The sequence below is a fragment of the Sebastes fasciatus genome, chromosome 2, assembly GCF_043250625.1.
Source record: "Sebastes fasciatus isolate fSebFas1 chromosome 2, fSebFas1.pri, whole genome shotgun sequence".
NCBI lineage: Eukaryota > Metazoa > Chordata > Actinopteri > Perciformes > Sebastidae > Sebastes > Sebastes fasciatus.
Genome location: NC_133796.1, coordinates 40,133,087 through 40,145,952, shown reverse-complemented (window position 1 = coordinate 40,145,952; position 12,866 = coordinate 40,133,087). Strand labels below are relative to the sequence as shown.

Genomic DNA, 12,866 nt, shown 5'->3' with positions numbered 1-12,866 from the left:
AAGGTACATGATCTGTAGAAATGCAAATAAAAAGGTTAGCCAACCCTTCAGACATCAGGTAGACTCATGGTAGCGTCGAGATCTGTTAACATTTGAGATGACTTACAATGAGTGTCCAGTGTCCATTGTGACAGACCGCTCCAGCTGCCACGTCATGGTTGAAAAGGTCCAACTAAAATTAAAAAATCATAATCAATATATATACACACAGTCCAACTATATAGTCCTACTCACCCTTATTAAACCACCTTTGTGTGTACCCTGCCAGAGTGAGGTCATCAAATATGTGTCGACTATTAGTGCTCCAGCTTTCCTGCCCACCGTTGTAAGATAACCATTCACGATCTAAGAGTACAATAGTAAGTTGTGATCCAATCGAAAAGAGAAATATCAGTCCAATATTTGTTTTTAAAGTACCTCTCCCTCCAGCTGCTCTCCTAGGGCCAAGACCATGAGGTTTTCAGAATGGATTTTATAAGGCCCGATCTTGGACCACAGGGTCTCCCTTCTCCCCGTCCATATGTCTCGGATTACTGCAAACACAGCAATGCCAGTTATTTGTGCACTGCATAATTTCGGTTGTACTGTGCCAATTTTTTCAGTTTAGCAGGGATCCTCTCCTCTGGCTGGAAATAGTGTGTCAGCAGATCAATGTTTGTTTTAATCTTTCCCTAACCCTTACCTGTAGCCAGGACGGCAATCTTTCCCTCAAGCTCGATGATTTTATTTGGTCCCAACATATCTGGCTCCAGCTTCCCCCCTTTTCTCTGCTCCTGTCTGATGTTTTTTTTCAAGACAAGATCGCCCACTGTGAAATTGTCCTCCTGGCCCCTTTCTTCCTTCCTCTTAAGGACTTTGTCCTGACTTTTTTTTATGTTTGCCTTCACTTAAAAAGTGAATGTTTGTGAAGACACCTTTCTGACTCCTTCGCAGATGTCCTCCCTCACCAGCAGGCTGCGGACTTTGTCTTCAGTTACCTGCCACAAATCACAGTTTGAATGTAGAGGACATAGATGACCCTAATTAAGACTTTTAAAAAATGTGACAACATTAGAAAATCTTACTTTGTACTCCTTGGGCACCTCAGAAGGATACCTGGCCTCCCTCCCAAACATCAAATAATAAGGGCTGTATTTCGTGGTCAGCTGCTTTTTGGTCCGAAGGCCAAACATGGTAGACTGCAGGAAATGGTCCCACTGTTTGGGTTGTTCAGCCACAAGTTTGTTCAGCGACCTGAAAATGCAGAATTCAAGTATAGGCATGAGGAGGCAGGACAGAATCTCATGTATGATAAAGCGAGCTATTCTCAGAAAGTATTATGAAGACCTTGATTTATTGAAGTATTGAATACAAAAACATACCTCTGTATTGTCCCATTCAGTTTCTCCACAAGGCCATTGGTCTGTGGATGATAGGGGGAGCACAGGCTTCTTTCGATGCCCAGCCTCTAACAAAAGGCCATAGTTGACCTTGAAATGTTCATTTGGACAAACATCAGACAGCAGGAATAAGAAAGATATGAGCACAGCAACTGTTAGATACTGGGGATTCATATAGCATCATCACTGTACCTTGTTGCAAAATCCTGAGCCCTGGTCTGTTAGCAGTTTTTTAGGTGCACCAAATTTGTAAACGAAATCGAGAATACAATCGGTCACCTCATCTGCTGTTTTGCTCTTTAGTGGGTATACCTCTGCCCATTTGGTGAAATAGTCAAACATGACACATATGTACTGGTTGCCACCATCTGTTACTGTGAGTTTACCCACCAGGTCCATCCCTACGAGCTCAAAGGGCTCCGTCACCTGGGAGAAACAAAAATAAAAGACATGAGCATCACTGTTGATGTGTTTCAAAGCTGACAATATGCTGTTGTTTCCTTTACCTCTATTGGATTGTACTCCTGCTTTTCTTTGAGGTTCGCTCTCTTTAAATGGCACTGTGGACACTGAGCAATCTAAACAGTGAAAGATTATTTCAAAATGATGACGAATGGTAGCGCAAATGAATATTATGTTATACTATATTATATTGAAAAGTGATAGTCCTTTGCTTATACATCTTTCAAACATATATATGCTCTACTTTTGAACAAAAATGTGTTCCATCACATTATTTGGAAGATACCAACTCATCCACTTGCGAATATCATCCTCCATTCCAGGCCAATAGTAGCGGGTGATAATTGCACTGAGTCTTTTAAATTCCACAGTGGCCACCAATATCACTACAATGGAACTCCTCAAAGAGTTCACTCGCTTCCTCAGCACTGGAAACCACTTAGGCCAGGTGCTCAGTCTTATTTTTTTTGCGCCTGCATATGTAATACTGGTCTCCATCTGGTGTTTAAATGTCATATTAGATATATTGGGAGTTTTACCATGGCAGATGATCATTGTGTTCTAAAGTGCATGTGGCATGCATCCTTACCCTTTAACCTGAAGGTCTCAGCTCTCCTCTTAATGACATATTTCTCCTTACTGGTTGACCCCTCAGGATAACGGTTATGGAGTTTCACATCCAGCAGCTGTGTAACGATACTGGGATCCATTTTCAAAAAGCTCTCCCTCTCTCTGCACCTGTACCTTCCTCCACCTGACTCACCAATCTACTCCTTCCTACTTCTACCTACCTTACTCTCACCTACTTACTATCACTATCTCTCAACTATATCTGACTTCTTTTGACTATTTCTATCGCTCACTATTGCTCTCTATCGCTCTCTATCGCTCACTATCTCCTCACAAACCCACCAAGTTGTGCCATGTTGACTGACTTTATATAGCCTGGATCCATGCCCTAATGATCTCATTAATGTAAATTTTCTACACCTGTGCCATCAGGTGTAATTGAATCCCCACCCCCCTTTCCAGGTTTCAGGCAATGCAAGTTGTTAAGTTATATGATGTTGTTTTACCTGTTCTGCATGGTTTCTTTGATCAAGCCTCACGGTCATCTGTGGGTGGGTCCATGACCATTGAGGCAATGGTCATGGACCCTTTCAGGACCCATCCATCACTTTTGGCAGAAGACTTCATTTCTGCAAAAGGGATGAAGTCTTTTGGGGATTTGTAGATGTCACACAGGAGGATAGTGATCAGCTCTGCCCCAACCACTGCTGGTGCTGCTTGAAATGTGTCCGTCACTGGGAAGACCCTCCTGATGTTCCTTTTTAGCACATCATCTTTTGTCCACGACTCAAGGGGTGGGGGGGTCTTCTCACACAGAGGCAGAGTTGTACAGAGCCAAACCCAGGAAGCCACGGCAGTGGGTGAGGCTCCTTGGGTTCACTGAACATTTGCTCAACGATGCACTCAGGTGAAAATCCGATGGGGAGACTGGATGTCCGTATATCAGCTCCTCCAAGGTCAGTTCAATTTGGTACGATTTCCAGCTGGCAACATACCCTCCCATTGCCTTATTTGAGTCAAAAGTGTTCCTCAGCAGTGTGGTGAGGAAGTCCATGCTTTGGGACAGTGTGGCAATCAGGCCCCCTTCCTCTCCTTCAATAAATGGGAGGATGACTGGTTGAGTGCTAAGGAGTTGGTCCAGGTTGACGGTATCAAAGAAGTCAGCAGGGACAATGACTTTGGGCATCTCAGCTCCAGTCAAGTACACAACCTGCTCAATCCTGGACTTGAGCTGACCCCCCCCCACCTTTGATTGTAAATCATCCGTGTGATCCATGTATGCCAGAGCCCTGGCATACATGGCTTTTTGTGTCTGATGGTGGGTCAGCCCACATGTAACAATCACCCCACTCACAGGATGTTTGTATTGTGTCTTGAAGTGGACATGTGGTGACAGCACATACATCTGTACAAACTGAAGGGACTTCCACTTGAACAGGACCCATATGGGATGTCTAAAATCCATGGGCTTGTTGTCTGAAAATTCGCTGCCTCATGCATGGAAAGCACTGAGAACAGGCGACTGCCAAATCCCACAAGGTCTTGCAAGCCATACCTTGACCCAAACATGTGGATTTGAGGGTCCTTGGTTGCCACAGTGCATGCAGCATGGATCGATATTGAGTGGACACACTCCATGTCAATAAAATCCAGAGAAACAGATGTGTCTTCCTCTGTCCAAACCTGCTGACAGTTGCCAGGATATAGAGGTCATTGTTGCTACTATTGGTATGTTTGATGGCCTTGTCCAACAGATCTAAGCTGAATGGCATTCATCTTTGATATGCTGGACAAACACTGATTCTGGATGGTGGGTCGTTGCATGTCCTCACTCTCCATGATCATCAGCTGATGCCTGAAGATGGTGACAACCTCATTTAATGAGGTTGTTGCCAATTCCCTATAACATCATTTGAGAAAGATGAGGATTTGGGTTTGTCTTGCTCAAAGGTACAGCTGTGAGATTGAGGAAGTAACCACCATCAACATACACAATGACATACCCTAAGGCATTTCAGAGTGCCTTCAACCCTTCACCACTGAGGGCTGTCAGGTTCAAATGTTTTTTTCACAATATGATACTGTGGGACAAGCATGTGACTTTTGAACTCAGGCAGAAACAGGAAGTGTATGCCTTGAGTGATCGCACATTATTTAGTCTGATGACAATGCCATCTGTGTCAAATCTATACTCAAGATTTTCCTGTGGCTTGTCAATTGTGGTCGGATGACGTGCAATGCGCACATCATCCGAGTGCAGGAAATCCTCAATTGTATCAAATAGCTCGAAAGCAGACACCAGATTCTGTGTTTAGTCTTGCTGTTAGAACTTCCGACTTCACCTTTGGGGCAGCACCAGATGTTGATCGTGAGTCAGGACCAATTAAACAACGTTTCTTCCTCTGAGGGATTAGGGGGAACATGTCCCTCAGTTCCTGCAGTGGATTTTTAAGTGTTCCTGAAGCCATTGTTGTGGCAGTGACAGTAGCAGTGTGGATGCTGTTACTTGATACTGTGAAATGAAATTAAACTGAAAAGAGTGTTAAATCTATGTGTAGTGTTGAGCAGCACCCTGCTTCGACTGCAGTTCCCAAAGGCCAGGAAGGGAGAATGCTGAGCAAAAGTTGTAAAGACTGACCTGACATGTATTATTTGTAATATTGCACGTCAAATTCGTAACACTTCACATAAACAAAAAAACACAGTAAAAGCAAACATAAACCTGAGAAAATGTCAATATTGTATAAAGTAGAGCAAAACATATTTATGTAAATATAATATATAAAAAATAGTAAAAAATAAAAACATTTTCAGTCTTTTTTTTTAAACATGAAATTGTATAAAAATCTGTTTGTCTATATTGCACAGGGTATGTGGATGACCTGATGGACTTGGTCTTTGAAGAAGTCTTTGTGGACCCGGCGCCATACGTGGAGGAGATAATGAAGATCCAACATCCCAGACATTGTACTTTTTGATTAAAATGATGATGATCAAATAAGTAAGAAACCACTTACCGCTCTATCGCCCTTTGCTGTAAAGCACCATATTCAGCCCTGTAAATGTTGTATGCGTTTTGCATTGTGAACATATTTAAACATACAGGGTCCAACCCAGGATGTTCTATCATGCAGGAGATGTTGTCCTGCAGCTGCTCCATCCATCTTTTAACCTAGAGTGAATGACATATGGTAAGCCTCATGGTATGTGAAAAATATGTCTAAACACACAACTTAGTATACCTAATAAAATGTTACCTTTTGTGTCTCCAAGCAGCATATATTCTCCGGTTCCGTAGGCATCCTTGCACAATTTCCACATGTGCACCTGAACAAATAAATAGAAAAATGTGAGCATTTCAACATGTGAAGCTTATGATACTATAAACCTGACAGAAGATGCAAAAAAACAGGTGAATGAGCAGTAAGCTTTTTTCCCCACACATTTGTATCGCACAGTATGATAGAATATTGTAACAGTAAGTCATTGCAGGTAATGTTGAGATGGAGCACAATCGAGTTGACAAAACACTGCAAACAGTTTAGTATTCAACTGGAGGACAATAATGATACGGACTTGTGTTCTAGCGGAATGCAAAGTAAACAAAATAAACTGGCCGTGTAAAGATAGCTATTTCTCATCGCCTGTCGTTACTCTGTTCTGGATATATCAAGTAAAATATACCTTACTAATTGTAAAACATGCAACGTACGTAGCGCCTAACGTTCACTAAATTGCACAAATTAAAAAATTGGTTATTGACCAAGTACCTCACAATAACGTTACTTACAGAGCGGTGAAAGTAGCATCAGAGCTAACGTTAGCCTCCGTGCTAACCTACACATAAAGTTACACAAAAAGTTGAACTAACCATTGTGGAAGGTCCCGCTGCAATCGAGGTGGAAGTGCTGCTGCTGCTGGGGCCTCTTCCTCTTCAGAGTTCACACGGTGTTTGACTCAGGGTCAAACTGAACAGTCATTTTCTAGCTGTAGCTATTATAACGTCCGGTGTTATGGTTTATCAGGCGACCCTGATAACTGGCGACTTTCAGCCGAATGATTCTGTGGTTGTCGTAGTTACGGCAGCTGTTGAAAGCAGGAAGAGAATACGTAGCTGTCCTCGTGAATGCCTCTTTGTTTAGTATTTCACTACAATGTTTAAACATACCGGATTGGTCTTGAAACGTGTCCGCTGTATTCTGCTCGCGTTCGAAAAGTTGCTTGTTATGATGAATATGTTGAAAACAGGAAGAGCAGCGTCGCTCTTCCTGTAAGCTAATAAAAGTTTCTAAATACACATATTCGTCTTTGGAGCCTGTTTTAGTAAACATGTGTCACGTAGAAGAACTCTTCATCCCTTTAAGAAAAAAAAAAAATGAATAAAAATGTCAGGTTTTACGGGATTCAAACTCATACCAAAATCACAACTTGTGTGACAGACGGGAGTTTCCTCCAATGCGCCACCAGCAGTGTGTTATCCAACACTGAAGTTATTTTTATTCAGGAGAGGCCAACAAATTTTACTTGTAGCCAATCAATCTGCACAACATACGACCCTCTCAAGGGGAAAACATACTATTTACACAAAGGGAGAAAAGGCAGAGTATATTGCAGGGAGTACATGATGTTATGTTCACAATATATGCATCCATTTTTGACATATGGATTGTCCATGTTATATTTTCATTATATTGTTACTCTGTACACACACAACATCTATTGCATGTCTGTTCATCCTGGTAGGGGATCCCTCCTCTGTTGCTCTTCATGAGGTTTCTTACATTTTTTCCCATGTTCAAAGGGTTTTTTCCTCATTCAATGACAGGGTCACACTGTAAAGGACAGAGGTTGTCGGATCCTGTACAGATTGTAAAGCCCCCAGAGGCAAATTTGTAATTTTGGGCTATACAAATTGAATTGATTTGATCTCTGCTGAACCTTCTTAGTGACACTACTGATATTCTGCTCTGACTTGAGGGTGATGATTGAGCCCAGGAAGCAGAAGGACTCCAGTGTCCGGTTCTCTTTATAATATCAAGATTGGATTACTGGGACAAAAACATTTAACATGGTGTACAGGCCGGACACAAAAAGTCCTCATGCCTGTTGGGTTTTGCCACACACCCAGTGATACCAACGGCAGCATGATGTGCATTCAATCTGAAAGTAGATAGATAAATTAGATTTGTTATAAATTAAGAATGCACTCCATGTAAAAAACTTTAAAGCCTTCCTTCCCAATGATCAACGGGTTCCTCTGAAGACTCTCTTTCCTCAGGGTCCTTTTCGCCACATGCCCTGCACAGGTCTGTCAGGTCGTCTATTAAGATATAAAAATTTCACAGAGGGTTAAGTATAGGGAAATGTAGACAACTACACAACTATAACAATTGATTGAAGCTTACCAGAATCATCCATCAGTCTCCTGGCTATTTGTGTTCTCAAAGTGTTTATGCCGTCCTCATCCACGTCGAAGTCCATGCTGCCTCCGGTTAATAGACACTCGGCAACCTTAAAATACAGCCGGTGTTATTTGAGTCCTTTTAAAAAGTGTTTAAAGGCTTACTAGGGTACATAATATTACTTTGCAAACTAAAACTCCACAGGATGTGGAATCTTGCTGACCTGGATGAGAGACTGTGTCAGACATCCATCATGATAAGTTGACTCCCTTTTTCCGCATGAAAGCCCTAAAGCAAAAAATAAAACATTTTGTTGCAAATCAGAAACTAAATGAAACACATGAGAATAAATCATGGATTTACCTACCTTGTTGAATCTCTACATTGTTTTAATTGATTAGAGGTCGCTCCAAATGGGTCGATCACAACGGCCTGTCCTTCATTTGGATACATGGCCTTTTACAGATAGGATACTTTAACATACAAGATTCTCAGAGTTGTACATTTAGTTGCATACATTGCATTCATTTAAGTGCACTTACTACTAGAGTCCAATGATGATTTTTACAGACAGCCCCGACCAGGGTGTCCCACTCCCTTACATCGAGCTGCAAGTGATAATTTTAGTTTTTAAGATTGCATAATTGTAACTAACACCTTTTAAAAGCAACCATTATCCTTACCTTTCTCATCCCCCTTGATGTACCATTCCAAATCGCCGTCACTTCGAAGGTGTCAATGACTCTGACTCTGACAGGCCTCCCAATCCGTTTTGCCACCCATAGCAGGTAAGCATTGACAATCTACACAAAATAAATATTCACATTTAACTTTCATGTTAAAGAGGAAAAATCAGAAGCAGTTTAGCAAACAATACTTACCTCACTCTCCAATTCCTTCCCAGGTGCCAGCCTCTGGAGATCTGCAGTAAACAGTTTGTATGGTCCCACCATTGCCCAAAGCATTGGATTTTCAATATATCCTCGAGAGCTGGAAATTCAGAACATTTCAGTCATTTAAATTATTAATAAAATTATGTATATATAGAGTATGTCGCATTATACTTGATGTCACATTACTTGTCACGGGTTAGACCGTGCCCTGTAAAGTAAGATGCAATGCACACACACTGTAACGCCACCTCCATCATATATTAAATCAAGCCGGCTTTGAGGTGTCGGTGTTAACTGTTACCGTAGCATCAGTACGTCTTAAATGTCGGGAGACCCGCCGACAAAGTAATCAATTTCTTAATGGGGGTCATAGTGATACAAAGCATAAATGTATTTATGAATTACACACAGGCATAATTATTGATATTGAACATTTCCATTTATTGTAAAATGGATATTCAGTAAATTGTTTGTCACCCTTTCTTCTCTGCTGTAGATGCGCTCCTTGGTTTAGACTTGGACTGCCGAAACCGAACAGGAGCGTACCAATAGCTTATGTAAGGGGGGTTCCCAGAGAAGGTACCAAGTACAGTAGAGTTGGAGGGGTGTTTGGGGGGGTTGATAATAGGCAAGGTAATTTTAATTAGTTTGAATAATTACTTGCCTCAAAATGTTATATTAAATGTTTTATAATTTAATTATAAATGATGTCCTATTTTTTGGACTGGATATTATTATGCTGTTGTTTGATTGATTGATTATTAATTATTATTTGTTTTACTTAGTAGGATCCAGCTTCATAAAAGAGGAGGCTGGAATACCTGGAGGGGGGTCAGTGGAGAGCAAACCTCTGATGAGAGATAAGCCATATTGTAGAGCTGCAAGGGCCCAACATTTAAAGGGGCATAGCCTATGCTGTATCTTGATATATATTTTTGTCATTTTGCTTATATTTTTCATTATTTTGGAAGAACCTGTTTCCTGGATGCCAGGCCTGCACTGTACCTATTTTTGCACTGGATTGTTGGTTTCCACTAATTGTTAATAAATACACCTGGACTGCTTAACTGGAATTTTTCTCAGTTTTTACGCCTTAGCCACTCGGCCAACCTTAGCTAAAGGGGACTTGCTATTTTTTGCCAGCTTCGCAGGAATCCTTTCCTCTGGCTCTGTAAATGAAATGATTTGGTCCAGGTTGGCGATGGTTTTGGTGGTATTGTTGCTCAAGCTGACTACATTTCCCTGAATTGAGTTTATTTTGAATGGTCCAAGCATATCGGTTTCCAGCTTTCCTCCTTTTCTCTGTTCTCTTATATTCTGTTTCAGGACAACATCTCCCACTTGAAAATTGTCCTGCTGTCCTTTTTCCTGCTTGCGCTTACGGATTTTGTTTTGGGATTTTTTAACATTATCTTGGACTGCTTTGTAGACAGTTTTTTGTTTGTCAAGTCCCTGGTATAGCTCCTCCCTGATAATGAAATCCTCCACTTTCTCGGTTGTCACCTAAAGTACAAAAATGCCAAGTAATGTTAGAGTCCGAGCTATTTATCCAAGTAATCACGACCATAACCCCTTGACTCCAAACCAAATAGAGCCACTTACCTCGTACTCCTTTGGCACCTCAGATGGGTACCTGGCTTCTCTGCTAAACATCAAATAGTAAGGACTGTATTGTGTCGTTAGCTGCTTTTTTGTCCTTAGACCAAACATCGTGGCCTGAAGGTACTCGTCCCATTTTTTCGGTCTATTTCTGGCAAGTTTACAGAGAAATCCTGAAAAATAACAGCAGGCATTTTTATATCAGTAATTTATTCCATAGCATTCATGTTGTGTAAGTGTATGATCTGGCAATTTAAAAATATGCAACTTACCTTTGTATGGTGCTATCAAGTTTCTCCACCAAACCATTGGTTTGGGGATGATATGGGGAACAGAAGGACCGTTGAATGCCAAGGGCTTCAGAGTCTGGAATTCACCTTAAATTCCATTTTACAGAAAAAAAAGTTAGCATTTACAGTGTGGCTAAATAATAAGTGACGTTTCTCATGAGTGTACCTGGTTTTTAAACTCTGTCCCCTGGTCTGTAAGCAGTCTCTGAGGTGCACCAAATTTGTATACAAAATCAAGAATACAATTGGTCACCTGCTCTGCAGATTTATTCTTCAAAGGGTAGGCCTCTGCCCTCTTTGTGAAATAATCAACCATTACACAAATGTATTGATTACCACCCTCAGTTACAGTTAACTTCAATAGGTCCATGCCAACCAGTTCCAACCAAGTAGCACATTTAGCAACATGGGACATTCAGTCGCACAAATAACCTCACCTCTATTGGGTTGTACTGGGTCTCTTCTTTAAGACTGGCCCGCTTTGCCTGGCAATCTGGACACTGAGCAACCTGAATCCAAATAATATTCAAATTAAATGTACCTAGGCCTTTGGTCAAGTACGAACAGTAGGCCTAAATGGAGGTAATATCACAAATGAATGTTTAAATAGAATTAATTTAGTTATTGCTTTTGCATTTGACAAAAATGCTTTCTTAATTAGGTCATCATGTAAAACAAAAGATTGGAGTAAATTTGGGTGACCCTTATAACTTACCCATTTGCGGATGTCCGCTTCCATTCCAGGCCAATAGTAACGGCTGATCACTGCATGATGTGTTTTTTCAACACCACAATGTGAGCCAATGCACTGCAGTGTAACTCTTCAAAAATATTGTTGGCCTCGGCGGCTGATAAGACCACCTTGGCCAAATGCTCCTTTTCCTTTCTGCGTCTGCATATGTAGTGCAGAACTCCATCTGGTCAAAAAAAGCTCAATTTAATCTTAATATAACAGAACAAAATTACTTATTGTGATTCATGGTATATAACATTAATACTTACCCTTGAGCACAAATGTTGAAGCTCTTCTTTTTATTGTATACCTCTGCTGCTTAGTGAGGCGATTATGAACTTTGAAGTCCATAATTTCACTCACAAGTTTTTCATCCATTATTTTTCCGAGTTCTTACTGTGTGTCTCTTTGTTTTCTTTCTCCCTACTTCCAACACAGTTCCAACTTCTCCACAACCTTTTATATATGTTTCCATAAATTGGTGGTAATGTGCTGATTGGCCAAAGGCTTGGTTTGATGGGTTCACCAATTAATATATTAATGTGTTAATGCCCATGTATGGTCAACAATCACATATGGGTGTATGTTTGGGTATCCATATACTTCTGGTCATATATTATAGGCTAGTGTAAGTTTTCTATAACTGATGATCTTAATTTTTAAATTTATTGGCTACTAACATAAATATATAATTTATCTTAGAAAGAACCTGTGTTAAATGGCTGCTTTGTGAATATATTATATGTCCATACGTGCAATAGATGTCGTGTGTGTACAGAGTAACAATATAATGAAAATATAACATGGACAATCCAAAAACTGGATGAGCATAAAAAGGTACAAAGTGAGCAGAGACAAAGTCAAAACTAGCGAGCAAGGTAAGAGAGCCTGAATGCGTTACTACCACTGTGGCGTCGAAAACGATTTGGCGATGAATGGCAGGAAGACCAGGGTTGATATACTGCAGAGTGTGTCTTGATTGAGTGATTTGTGTCAGCTGCTCCAGCAACCACCGCCCAGGAGAGGGAGGAGGAGATGGCCACACCTCCTTACAGAAAGACAGACCAGACTGACAGGGTAAAACACACAGGAGACAAAAGGACAGGGAAACACAGGCAAACTACTAGACTGCCCAGGTGATAACATGACAAGATCTTCAAACTTCAATATTTCCACGTGAATAAAACAACATAAACATAAAAAGACACTTATTTGTGTTGTAAATCAGATGGTCTGAAGTACACGGACAGTGTGGTCACAAGTTAATCTGGCTGCCTTCTGCGTCTCAGAGCGACTACTTAGCGTATGATATTTGAGATAAATATGACATTCACCTGTGACCATCCCAGTGCTGGTGGCGCATTGGAGGAAACTCCCGTCTGTCACACAAGTTGTGATTTTGGTATGAGTTCCAATCCCGTAAAACCTGACATTTTTATTAGGGCCCGAGCACGAAAGTGCCAGGACCCCAACGGTGTCCTGGCACGAAGTGCAAGGAAACCTATTGTTTTTCTAAGTATTATTATTTTTCTGCTGCG

The 12,866-nt window shown here is 41.0% G+C and overlaps 1 long non-coding RNA gene across 1 annotated transcript; it reads right to left on the bottom strand.

The window, feature by feature from the left end:
* Window positions 1-593: 593 nt before the first annotated feature.
* Window positions 594-6,535, bottom strand: LOC141760688 (uncharacterized). The gene is made up of 8 exons (XR_012592423.1): window positions 6,283-6,535; window positions 5,669-5,738; window positions 2,705-5,583; window positions 1,886-2,673; window positions 1,572-1,805; window positions 1,362-1,469; window positions 1,065-1,233; window positions 594-977 (listed from the first exon to the last, which is right to left on the bottom strand). It is a non-coding gene; the product is annotated as an uncharacterized LOC141760688 (long non-coding RNA).
* Window positions 6,536-12,866: the final 6,331 nt, after the last annotated feature.